Consider the following 14,197-nt stretch of genomic DNA (forward strand, 5'->3'; position numbering starts at 1 on the left):
TGCAGCCTCAATCTCCTGGGCACAAGTAATTCTCCCAACTCAGCCTCCTCAGTAGCCGGGACTCCAGGCGAGTGCCACCAGCTAATTTTATTGTATTTTTTGTAGAGATGGGGCTTCACTGTGTTGCCCAGGCTGGTCTCAAACTCCTGGGCTTAAGTAATCCACCTGCCTCGTCCTCCCAAAGTACTGAGATTACACATGTGAGCCACCACCTGGCCTTGTCATTTTGCTACCATTAATACTTTCCTCTAGGTCTGGCTCCCCATGCAGAGAATCATGGGTATTTGAACAGGGCTCTCTTGGGAGTGTTGTTCTATGTGCTGGGATAAAAACATAAATTATTTTTCCTGCCATGAGTGCACTAAAGTTCCCTCCACTGTATCCTCCAGGGGGTTCATATTACTGTTTGTTTTAGGGATAACATTTTGAATTGCACCACAGAGCAAAGTATTTGGTCAGACAATCTAATGGGACTAATAACAGCTGACCTGAACATTGACAGTTCTTGCACATTATTCCATTCCATCCTCACAGATCAGAGAAACCCAATCAGGTAATATTTCCCCACTTCATAGACCAGGGAAGGACATTTCTGAGAGGTTAACTGATGTGCTAAAGGGCACATAAAGTGCCTGGCTCAGTCCCATATCTGGCTCTAGATTCCTGTTTAGTTGTTCTGTATTATGCTGTCTCTTTTAAATGGATTATTAGGTTACTAATGTTATTATTAGTCATTCTGCCCAAATAATGAATAACAGATTATTCATTTAGGATGATAAATGTATCATAATTTTATTATAACTAAGAATGTTCAGAAATTTTTGTAAATAATAATTTTGAGGTAAAGGAAACTTTGTCTTATACCTTCTTTCCTCAGTATTTTTTTCATTGGGTATTTTTTCCCATTTGGCTGTGGCAATCATTGAGATTGATTCTCACTGTCAAAGATATAAATTTCTTTCTTTCATCCAGAGGTAACCATGGAAACATTTGTGTAACACATCCTGCTTCTTTTAATATGATTATTCATGAGTTGCCATAAAAATATGAAGTGTATTTATTTGCATATTTAATTGTTCCAATAACAGAAATATTTGCTTTTAAAATACCTACTCATAGCTCTGTGGTCATGTATACATAAGGTACCAACCATTCTTAAATCCTAATATTAAGAAGTGACATGTTGCAAATTTAGAGTATCTTACTCCTCACAGCAAAAGTGTTTTAGTCAGTTTAGAAGTACCATGGGTCGAGCCGGGTGCAATGGCTTACACCTGTAATCCCAGCAATTTGGGAGGCTGAGGTGGGTGGATTGCCTGAGGTTAGGAGTTCGAGACCAGCCTGGCCAACATAGTGAAATCCCCATATCTACTAAAAATACAAAAAATTACCTGGGCCTGGTGGCAGGCGCCTGTAATCCCAACTACTAGGGAGGCTGAGGCAGGAGAATCTCTTGAACCAGGAAGGTGAAGGTTGCAGTGATCCGAGATGGCACCACTGCACTCCAGCCTGGGCAACAAGAGTGAAACTCCATCTCAAAAAAAAAAAAGAAGTACCATGGGTCAAATTAGGGTACCTATCCCATTTTTCTGCATACATTTGAAGTCTAATGTGATATAGTAAATACTTTCTCCTTTGGAAATCAGCTATAATCTCAGAACTTAATATTTCACTTCTATAGAAGTTACTCTTAAATCAGATTATATGACCCAGACAGCCATCCAGAATTTTAGTTCCTCATCTCTAGCTGCCTAGTAGAAATATCTAACTGGGTGTTCCACTACCCCTTCCAATTCAATTTGCCTGAAACCAAACTTGTTATTTTTCCTTCAGAGTTCAAGTCCTTTCAGAAATTTCTTAATTTAATCTCCAATCCCATAATTTTCTTAGTTACTCAGGCTTAAATAACTTTTATTATCCTATAGCACTTTCTTTCTCTCTTCTTTCACGTCCTATATCCTATAAATTATTCTTAGCTTATACTAGCCTTTCTATTTCCACCGCCACCCTCATTACATGGTACTGAAACTACCCTATGATTAACCAGTCTTGTTACCTACATCACTTCTCTTATCTGCCTTCCAGTCTACTCCAAGGTTGAAGTAACTCAACATTTTACATATGACCCTCACCCCCTCAAAACAACTATTTCTTCTAAATTAAGCTGAGAGATAACACCATTCAAAAGTTATTTCTTTCACCTTCAAAACCATCACTCCATTATATACATTATAGTCCCAACATGATGTGAGGTGAACCATGTTTCTTGCCTACATGCTATTCTCACTTCTGTTCTAGTTCCTCACTTATGACTTGTACATTGAAGTCACCCAGTTTTCTGTTGTTTCTCTGGATGAATAATGGCAGGATGACCCTGAAGCCCAAGTATTTCTGTGGCTCTTTTAAGGAAAAGAAATAAGTGAAAATAGTCTAATGGAAGAAAAATACAAATATTCTAAACATTAGTCTTATATCTGTATTACATTGCTATTATATCAGTTTTTACTTGAAATAAGAACGTAGAGATTAGATATTAGTTTTCATTTATGAAATTTGGCAATTGTCAACAATTTATTTGTATCACTCTAATTATTCTTTTAGAATCTGTGAGTTTTCCAAAATTAAAATTAAAATTCCATTTCTAGCCATAGAGGATTCTTTTTAGTTTTATTTGCGTCAACAATCATTTTTAAAGTTTTAGTTTGAAGATTAAGGACATATCCAACTATGATTGTCAGTCCAGCAGACATCCTATATGTGAGCACACGGCTGTGGCGCATCTGTGGAACAGATAATGGTGGCATGTTTTGGCACTTGTGAGACTTATTCCCATCATTTTAAACAATGATTCGTAGGTTTATTTCAACAGATTTATTTTCCCTTTAGCTATTACAAGAGTAAAGCAGAGACCTAAGGTCTGGCATATGAATCTTATAAATGAAGACTTTTAATGAGGAGCAACTCTGAAAGCGTCTTATATCTTTGGGAAAGTCTGCAGTTATAGATTGAAGGACAAAAGTCCCATGTCTCTTCATTGACCATATATAATATATTAAGTAGCTCAGCACTGATGCATTTCAGTCATCTCACAAAACTTCCCTTTTATCATTCTGAAATCATTTTCTCTCTCCCAAGAGACTGATAGACAAAGCAGCATTGTATATTCATGTCCTGGTTCTTGTACATTATTAGGAAACTGGTAGGAAAGGTACCCTCATGAAAAGCTATGTAAATATTATTTAGGGAAGAGGAAAAACATGTGTGGGTGCTAATAAGATAAGATAGTACCTCTGACAGTTCTACTTGATGTTTCTTAAACCTACATTATAATGAAAACTCAAGTAACTGAATTTGTAATGACTACTGAAAATAAAACAGGAGTATACTTGAATAAGTATTGAATCTCTTTTCACGTCATTTACCTTAAGACTCACAAAGAACATATTAGCTAATAGAATTCATGGCCAAACTATGATGTAAATGGAGCAAAGGTCAGAGTTAGATTCTTTAGGGAGCTGAAGAAAAAACACAGCTATGACCCTCCTAAAACCAATCTGCTGACTCTTTTCTGATACAAAGTAAATGGTGGGGGAAAAAAAAAAAACCTGATACTAAAACAAAACCAAACAAAGCAAAACAAAACAAAAAACCCTTTAACTATCCAACCACCTGTGCAACAGCTTTCTATAAAATAAAACAGAATGGAAAAAAAGTCTCAGAACCATGAACTGAACCAATGAAACATACCAGTTGGTACAACATTGCAACCATATGCCATCTTAATAAAAAATCAACATTTTTAGCTCTTTGATGATTAGTAATAGTAAATACTGTCATCACACATCAAATATGACTCTTTAGACTGGGTTACTAATATATAAAATCAACCTGCATTTTTTGTCTTTTTCTGGATTTGACAGGAGAAGTGGTTGTGGCATGGAGGAAGATTAAAAGTCTAAGAGAACCTGAGATTTAGATTCTAGTTCCTGTCCTGCCCTTTCTTAGTTGTGTGACCCTTATACAAATCACCTAACCTCCCTGATTCCTATCCCTTCACTTGAAAGTGTGTAATAATGGCACTTATACATGATCTTTTTATAAATATGTTCATATATGGCATATATAAGTAATATATATGTAATATGACAGTATTTAAGATAATAAAATTTAATATATAATATTTCTATACCATTTACATATTATATATTAATATAATGTATTTATAACATAAATGCCTGTATACTAGTTAAAATTATATATAAAAATCTTATAATTAAAAACTATACATATAATTAGTATATCAAACTTCTATAATAATTATATATAATACATTGCTATATAAATCATGTCTGTACACACAATGCTTTGTAATGTGTTTAGGGTCATAGAAGAGTGCTGCAATCATTATGTCTTCTGTCAACTTTACAATTAAAACCTTCTTAATCAATATTAAACTATAGGCAAATATAATGCTGCTACCTTCTAATGTAATTTACTTTAGGAAAAGCAATTGATGAGACAAAAGGTGTTTCTTTTTTTAACTTTCTTTACAATACCTGGCTTGCCTTTATGCTATTATATTAGGAAAGCATTAATTTTCCATTGGAGTAGATTGACTACAAGCACACACATACAACTAGCACACTGAAGAGGAAGGAGCCAGTGCTTAAGTTCTTTTTCTGAAAGGTAATAGAGCTTTTCTCATTACTGCAAATGCATGAATGAATGAACAACATTGCAAGCACAGACATTGCATACATTCTGTCATCAAACAGCCCCATCACTGCCTTAGTACTTTTTGTTGTTGTTGAGCATTATTGATTTTTCCAACAATTGAGTTTGTTTGCAATAAACTGAACACGAGCATAACGTTCACTAATTAGAAAAAATGTATGGGTATTAGCTTGAGGAAGCAATAGCATTTCTTGTATATTTTCTATCAAAACTCAGAATGATGTTTTGTAGGGGTGCTATTGTTTCTTTTTCCCCTTGTGACAATGTTGTTAAGTATGATGCAAAAAAGTCCAAAGACCTTTTAAATAATTGGTGTCCATTCTAGAAGGAAAAAGAACTATAAAGGCCAGGCATGAATGGATGTGAAAATAGCAACTTAGAATAGGAATATCTGCCATTACTCTCTCTGCATACCTCTAAGCCTTTGTCCCTATTTACAACTGTTTTTATATTCTGGTCCACTTTGAAAGTGAACACCTTAAGTATCTTCTTTATTTTAACTGTAAAATTTGAAAATATTCCTTGTTTCATATTTATACTTGCTGGATAATTATCATGTATAAAATCATTGTTGAACTAAGGAGCTAGAAAAAAGTACATGTGTGATTCACTGTTTAGTTTTTCACCATTCTGGTCAGGCTGATTGAATTGGCCAATGCAGATTTCTTCAACTCAGCAAAGCTTAATCATTTAAGTAATTTCAATTATATAATAAATAAAAGCTGCTTTGCCTCAGCATATTCACAGTGATTGAAAATGACTCATTTTTAAAAATTTTCAAATCTGACAATATTCTTTGAAAGAAATCATTTGTGATAGAAATAAATTAAAAATGAGGAATACAGTGGTCATTGAAGTGCAAACCAATGCAACAGAATAAAGTGAACATGAAATTTGAAATTATCGACCAGAAATCAAGGTAACTAAAAAAACATAGATGTTATTAGGGAAATCTCTAGTAGGAAAAGAAAGCCAGATATCATCACATTAACATTATCATGAGATGTCATTCTAGTTCTTAAATAGAACTAAAGAGGAGAGCATCATGACTCTACCATTCGTATGGAGACTGAATAGAGAATGACCTTGAATCCATTTTCTTTTAAAAACCTTACAAGCATAGGGTAACTATTTGGTGATGGATCATTGGCTGCAGAAAATTCTTCATGATAAATGGGGTGCTATCATTAAATAACACAAATGCTAAGTGCTAGGAATACATGAACTTTTCCAAGTCCAATTCTCTGAAAGTCATCTCTGAAGATCATTGTTAAAAAGGGAATTCGGTGTGTGACATCTGAAAGTAAGCATGTTTAGAAGTGTCTCAAGAGTACATGACAGTAATAAAATCAGGAAGGTAGTAGACAATAATTATCCAGTTTTTGCAGGGGCAAAAATGACCCTTCTCTCCTTCTCTTTATTCTTTAGGGTTTTTTTTGTTTGTTTGTTTGTTTTTTTTTTNGCCTGGGCTGGAGTGTGATGGTGTGGTCTTGGCTCACTGCAACCTCTGCCTCCTGGGTTCAAGCAATTCTCCTGTCTCAGCCTCCCAAGTAACTGAGATTATAGATGCCTGCCAACATGCCCTGCTAATTTTTGTGTTTTTAGTAGGAACGGGGTTTCACCATGTTGGCCAGGCTGATCTTGAACTCCTGACCTCAGGTGATTCACCCACCTCAGCCTCCCAAAGTACTGGGATTATAGGTGTGCGCAACAGCACCCAGCCCTATTATTTCGTTTTTAAATACTTTTGGCCTTTACTTGCGTTACTACAGTCCTATATGTAAAAGTGTAGTGATGATGAGGAATATATACCTCATTTAAAACGTGTGCTTTAAAGTGGAGTCTCTGCTGTCTACCATACCAATATGGGTTTTGGTCACTATCAGGTTATTTTCGTTTTCAGCAAGTAAAATTGCCATGTTCTTCATGACGTTTTTCTATACGTACACAATCATTGCTAAGGTAAACATTATTTTTAAACATTAAAATTCCTAGCTTATTATTTTACATCATATTAGCACAGTTGTCAAGAGACAATTTTACATTTCTTGATTCACTTTTTCTCTTTGTAATCTGAGTTCCCCAAGTAAGAGAAATAATAATAATGGTGGCATATTTTGGCACTTGTGGAATTAACTAGCAGTGTGTAAATTCCCAAATAGCATACTGTTAAAGTGTTTCTATTCTTCAAACTCTGATAATTTGCTAAGAAATCATAATAATAAAATTTAAGAATTTTTTGCTAAGTGCAGAAAACTCTTTTGAAATATTAATACATTAGCAAAATATATCATTTAGGGATATAATTTTATTATAAGGAAATAACTTAGAAATTTGATAATAAGCATAATTTAATGAATAATTTTCTGAATGAGTCATCATTTCTTTGCCATAAAAAGAATTTTTCTCTCTGTGTATGTCTGGAACAAGTTTCTGTAAAGGAACCCAAAACTTGTAAGGAAAAGAAGCCAAAGAATTACCAAAAAATATTCCTGGGTGTTTGGAGGTTTCATAAGATATTTGATAATATATTGAATGACTCTCTGTGAAACATTTAGTAGCAGACAGTGCAGGAAAAAGCTTATTTTAAAAAAAAATTTTGAGACAGAGTCTCGCTCTGTCACCCAGACTGGAGGAGTGCAGTGGCACACTCAGCTCACTGCAACCTCTGACTCCTGGGTTCAGGTGATTCTCATGCCTCAGCCTCCCAAGTAGCTGGGATTACAGGCATGTGCCACCATGCCTGGCTAATTTTTGTATTTTTAGTAGAGACGGGTTTTTGTCCTGTTGGCCAGGCTGGTCTTGAAGTACTGGCCTCAAGCGATCCACACAGCTTGGCCTTCCAAAGTACTAGAATTACAGGAATGAGCCACTGTGCCCAGCTGAAAGCTCATTCTTTATTAATCATGAAACCCTATATTTAAAAAAAAAACAATAAACTATTTGGCTGGTCTTATTCAGTGATATAACCAAAGCACCATGCCAGCACGTGAAACATAATAGGCCCTTGGTTAATAATTGTTGAAATAGCCATATGATCAGACTGCACACACAAAGGATGAACTGAATTGAGGTAATTCATGATAGAGCCCACTGGATAATCAAGCACATAATATTAGCTTTAATTATGTGGCTGTTTCAGAATTGAGAGGTGATGAAGGGACTCAGACAGCTTGATGCTATGGCTACTGGGCTGTTTGGATGGCTATGCGCTCTTTGCTCTTACTCCATTGTGAATTTCTGAAGCTGAGACAGCCTTTGTTAGATGTAAGTCTGATATGATAAATATGTTGCTATGGTGAATATAAATGTTTCATACAATAATAATATTTCATGCCAATTAACAGCAAATTTCAAATACTTTGCCAATAAAATTGAAAATACCATTATTCCATTGGTGTTGTTCATGATGGCATAAATAATGCATATTTATTTATGTATCAAGAGGGCTCTTATTAAACACCCAGAGCTTTCTAACTGTTATCTCCCTTGTGCTGTCTGGCAGCTCATTAGGAAGACTACAAAGTCACAGTGGAGTCATTCTAAAATGACTTCACGTCAACACAAATTCCATGTAAAAAGCCATCTCTCCCTTGAGGTCTAGGTTATCTTTTGGAAATTGGAACTAAATGGATGAAAGTATAGAAGTGCTTTGGTTTTCCAAATACTTTCTTAGTCATCTCTAATTGTAAAAAGTGGAAAAAGGAGCTTTAAGAAAAAATAGTAAATTAAATTAATTCATGAGCTATTTTGTATGACGCAGGAGACATTTATAAGAGTAACTGTGCCTAGTTATCTTATTGCAAGCCTTCATCTCCACATTTGACTTCAGTGGCAAACGTGGCAACTTGCAAAACAAATTATGCCACTTCAAACGCTAGTCCTACAGAGCTTTTTTTTTTTTCCTTCCAATCTTAAGAGACTTCATGCATATTTTAATTTTTGATTTTACAGTTTAACATATGAGATATGATTACTAAAGACTAATTCTTGTCTCTGCTACCTCCATGATTTTATTACTGTCATGTGCTCTTGGGACACTTCTAAAGCCAGAAATAACAACTGTAATAGAATGTGTAGATTACATGCCATTAGTTTCACTGCTCATAATGCCAGGTATATTCCAGAGTATGTACTGAATGCCTCCAACCTTCATGAAGACATCTTTTTTCCTTTTTTTCCATAAAAAGGTATCATTGATGGCAACTAGTGTAATGGACAGATCATTCAAAAAGCACATTTTATCATCAAACATTTTCCAGATACCAAGAACTTTCTGGAAACACGCAATAGAATGTAAACCTAGTAAGAAGGCTGGATGTGAACATATTGAACTATAATCCAATAAAATGTACGATAATAGAGCTATGCAATTAGTATATGGCAACACAGTTGATGATGCCATTAATTTTTCTTTGGGAAGTAATAATTTATAACAGCTAATCTTAGCTGAGTAATTACTGTGGGTCACATTCTCCTTTAAGTGCTTTAAATGTACTAACAGAATGAGAGGGAATGGATATTATTTCCATATTTTTAAACTCTAAGATATAATACATCCTATCCAAAGCCATGAGACTAGCTGGCAGTGGAGCTAAGATTTTAACTCAGGCAGTATGAGTCCAAAACCTAGGTTTTTGGCCCCCAGGACATACTGCCTTTCTGTTTTCCTTCAGAGAGTTTGGAGACAAATTCATACCTAAAATATAAAGATGACTTCATTATCTAAAGAAAGAATACAAAGAGAATTTAAACAAAGGACATATAGTGAGCAAAATTAGGAATAAATGAAAGGGAGAAGAAATTTATAGGAAATTGCCCAAAGTTTGAGTTGCTAAATTGGAGGGCATGTGAGAAGCAGAATGGGAATGAAATTGTAAAGGTAGATGGAGCCCAGACTAGGAGTCGCCTTGTAGGCCATGAAATAGGATTTTGGCCTAGTCTGTGGGATCCCTTAGGGGACATTGTTATACTTACTCTTAACATTATACTGACTCCCTAGCCAGGTCAAAGTGCGATGTAAGCTTCCAATGAAATATGTTGGCTTTAAATTTTTGTCACCATTTTTAAAGTGTAGTATTGAACTGAAACATTATATAAACATTATATCGAAAAAATAAACCATTTATTCTAAATATTCTTAAGCTGTTTGAATAATTATTGGTCTAAATGTATTCCTTTCACATAAATTATATTATTAACTCCCTATAAAATGAGGTATGACTTAAACATTTTTATGGTAAAAAGTTCAATAATTTTAAAAATTAAAATGCTCTTTCTGAAGTCTCCAAATCATGTGTACTATATACACTCTTTTGTGTCATAAATGTCCATGATAAAAGAAAACACATAAAAGAAGACATCAGCAGCACCACCACCAGCAATAAAATTTCAATCGGAAGGGATCGCTTGGTTTGAAATTTTATGCAGCTCTCAGATAGCCAGATTTTCTTTGCTAAAAACATTCAATACAATGTTTAGGAAGTGTTGTGGTTAACAAACACCAATTGCTAATATTAATTTGGAAAATTCTATGTGGTGGCTGAGACCCTACAATGTTCCAGTCCTTGGAAGCTATTCGGGAATAGTGAGTGTTCCTTCTAACTCTCTTATGTGGGAGTATCTGGAATCTTTTAATCTCCAAAGCCACTAGACTTCTATCCTGACCCTTATTTCCTGATGTAACTGTAGCATGGACCCTTTTCTTAACTCTGGAGTGTTGGACTTTCTCTTTTCTGCCTTTCACTGGTGGCTTGGTTTAGTTTCCTGGTAGCTGCATTTCTTCCCGAGCATTTTCAGAATCTTCTCAGAGGAGACAATTATTCTGTTCTTTCCTTGTGACACCTCAATTCTCCACCTCCTTACCCAAAGAGTCTCCTTTATGTGTCATTTTCCCTTTGAAACTATCTTTTCTTTCTTAGAAAACTGTGTTTCTATTTTAAGAAAAGCTGGGTAACATAAGAACATGACACATTAAGAGGCAGATGGTAAATTGATTAGACATAAGATGCTTCATATTTGTGTTCTCTGTCCTATTTTCTACTTTTTCTTCAGAAAGTAGTCATGAGTTTGTATTCATAGCTGCTTTTCACTTTACATATCAAGAACCAATGTTTAGGAAACAAATAATTGTCAGTAAGTGGTTATATTGAGTTGTATATCAAAGGATATTTAATTTTTATAGGTTAAATTTATAATATGAATTGCTATGGTATAATTTTGAAAAAATTATCATTTTTAGTCATTACAAATATTTATTAATGGCCACACTAGGGAACAAAGATTATGAGCATCATATAGGATACATTTTTTGAACTTCCAAGGGAATACATAATATCTTATTAGGTCAGTATGTCTTTCCCTCCTTAGGTATTGATACACCTACAACTATAATGACGTGGCATTTATAATTTGGTAAAAATAATTAAAGTCCATTTTTGTGAACGACTTAGTTTTTAACCAATTAGAGTGTACTTAGATATATTCTATAATTATATCACCCTAAGATATTTACAATCTGATAAATGCTATTTTTCATGAAGAAGAGTGATAGAATTAGAGGCACAGTCTAGCTAACTTAGTTATAGCCATGGAATGAAACATATATGCCTGCCATTTATCTCACATAATTCATTGAAAAGAAGGATGTGAAAAGCTGATCTAGAGTAGAGCATCCAGAGAAAAGCATCATCTACAAATTGAGAATTAGTTCTCAAACAATAACATTGAATCAGCAGAAATCCAGTGTTTGCTAAAAGCTATACATGAAGAGGTAAAGTAGTTGATCCCCTCAACTCTAGTCTCTGCTTATTTTTATAATAAAAAGTCAAATGTTTGCTTTGTTCTGAATTAATATACATATACACACATGTGAAATATGAAATAGAACATGAACATGTGGGTTATATCAGAGCAAGTGATCATCTAAAACTAGATTCTAGTTAATATTTCAACAAATATGAACTAAAAACCTATGTGGTCACAAAATATTGATACAGCTGTAAATAAGTATAAATCCTTCTAAAATATACAGTCTATGGTGGAGACAGGCATTAAATAAATTATCATGTACTCACCAAAATAATAAATGCTTATCATTACTGAATTTCTGATGTTCTTGCAAAAACAATCTGGAAAACAACTATATGTATGAATTTACTACCGTATATGGTAGTCATCCTTAAAAATATAATTTAATGGATTCTTGGCCTTTGGGCTAAGATCAAGTGTAGTATCTGTTCCTATCCATTTAAAAGACAATCTACCATAATACCTGAAAAAGAACATATATTTTATAATAACATAAACATAATACATGTTCTCAAATAAAAATTAAGCCTTCTAACACGTGATTTTACTTTTAGGCATGTAACTTCAAAAATATGAAAAAATGGAGGCTGGGTGTGATGGCCCAAGCCTGTAATCCCAGTGTTTTGGGAGGCCAAGGTGGGAAGATCACTTGAGGCCAGGAGTTTGAGACCAGCCTGGGTAACATAGTGAGACCCCATCTCTACCAATTTTATTTTATTGTACTTTAAGCTCTCGGGTACATGTGCACATCCCATAGGGTGTTGCATAGATGCACACATGCCATGGTGGTTTGTTAGCTGGGTGTGGTGGTTCACACCTGTAGTCCTAGCTACTTGGGAGGCTGAGGCAGGCAGATCACTTGAACCCAGGAGTTTGAGGTTGTTGTGAGGTATGATCACACAGCTGCACTCTACCATGGACAACAAAGCGAGACCTTGTCTCTAAAAAAATCATGAAAACATGTAACTACCTATATGTGTATCTATCTACCTATCATATATGTATCATATATCATATATATCATATTTAATATATAATATATATATCATATATATATTAGGTCTCACAAATATAAAATACTTTAATGCACTTTTATTGTAATAAGCACTGCTGGATTTAGATATCAAAAATATTACAGTATTAAGACTTGATAAACATTAGAAAGTTAACTGAGGGAATTCATCAAATCCACTTCCTTAAATAGCTAAGATTCTCCTTCAATGGTACTAATTCCTTCGAGAATACTTGAGTGAAAGGAGATGAGCATTCATGTATTATTTGAATATTGAATCAATGCTTTCCTGAGTAACCTTGGTGATATGGTCCTCTCACATCTTAGAGTATATTTTATATCCCCAGGTATTCTACGTTACTTGCAATTTTTCCTCCAATTGGTTTAGAAATGATATAGAGGAGAATTAATAAAATTAATCACTCTAAAAGTGAGTCACTTTTTCTTTTATCTATTTGTAAGTAAAAGAACTGAAAACCAAGCAGTTAGCTTTACGCCATGGTCTCAAACATGAGTTAAAAGATGTAATCAAAACTATCGATGTATCCAATATATTTTTCCTTAGCATCATTAATCTATTCCCTGTAAGATTGTAGTTTATAAAATGAGACTGTAAAGAGAGAGATATCTTGTCTAAGTCAAAGTATGAGCTTTATGACGTAGTAGAATAGATTGATAAGTTAACTGAAATCAGATAATTCCAGGTAGGTTGGCTTAACATGTCCAAAACATTCTGTGTAAGTTAAATGACTGGTAAGTAAAATGGTGGGACTCATGAAAGTTAATTTAATGACTGGTCAAAAATACATAAAATCATTTCAATACTGTTACTACCTCACTCGAGTAGGTGTTTCTCAGAGGCACTTGCTTCATTGTTTGTCATCATTCCTAATAAACATGTGCTTGAGTTTATGTCATCTAAAAATAAATGGCATACCCTACAGAGACATGGAAAACTGGTGTAGGCATACACTCACCCAACATTTAATGACCTGAATCCATCTCAGTGATTTACTTTTCTATTCAAACAACCAGTTTGGAATTTGATTTACTGAAACTAACTTTTATGGTATTGTTTCAACCAACGACAGCCTTTTGTGTGACAACCTATAATATTTAGCTACTAAAAGACCTAAACCATATTTCTCTCCCACTGATAATTATTTGTTATCTAATGTCACTTATAGATTTCATGTAAATCAAATAATTGTTTCTGGCTCTGCATGGTGTAAGGATGATTAAAAACTTGTCAAGCTATCAGAAGAATAAGGCCATTTCCCAGCATGGAATGACATTATTTATTCCAGGCAAAATGATTGGTACCAGAACCAACCCTTAATAATAATATTCATGACCTGGGGGTGGGAGGGGAGGAATCATGTAGAATGATTAGTCTTATCACAATTTAAGGCATTAGAATTTTCATCAATGCTGAAAGAATTGTGTAACTTTAAGGAAATGTATAAGAAGGTAGCTAAATTATCACGGAACTCACTGAAGTTAGTGAACACTATGAAGTGCTAATCATGTTTGGCTTCTCAAAATCATTTAGCACTGTTGACGACTGTACTCTTGAGATGCTGTACCTACCTCCCTCTCTGTTTTTTAACTTTTGCTCTATTTCTTTGCTGTCTCTTTGGC

The 14,197-nt window shown here is 34.3% G+C and overlaps 1 protein-coding gene and 1 pseudogene across 1 annotated transcript in view; both read left to right on the forward strand.

Moving 5' to 3' along the window:
- IL1RAPL1 (interleukin 1 receptor accessory protein like 1) overlaps positions 1 to 14,197 on the forward strand; it is a 1,323,503-nt gene that overhangs the window by 1,105,330 nt on the left and 203,976 nt on the right. The gene's annotated exons all lie outside the window — the stretch shown is intronic.
- LOC119467370 lies at positions 11,931 to 12,040 on the forward strand (annotated as a pseudogene).

This window comes from Cebus imitator, unplaced genomic scaffold, assembly GCF_001604975.1.
Source record: "Cebus imitator isolate Cc_AM_T3 unplaced genomic scaffold, Cebus_imitator-1.0 Scaffold282, whole genome shotgun sequence".
In the NCBI taxonomy this organism is placed as follows: domain Eukaryota; kingdom Metazoa; phylum Chordata; class Mammalia; order Primates; family Cebidae; genus Cebus; species Cebus imitator.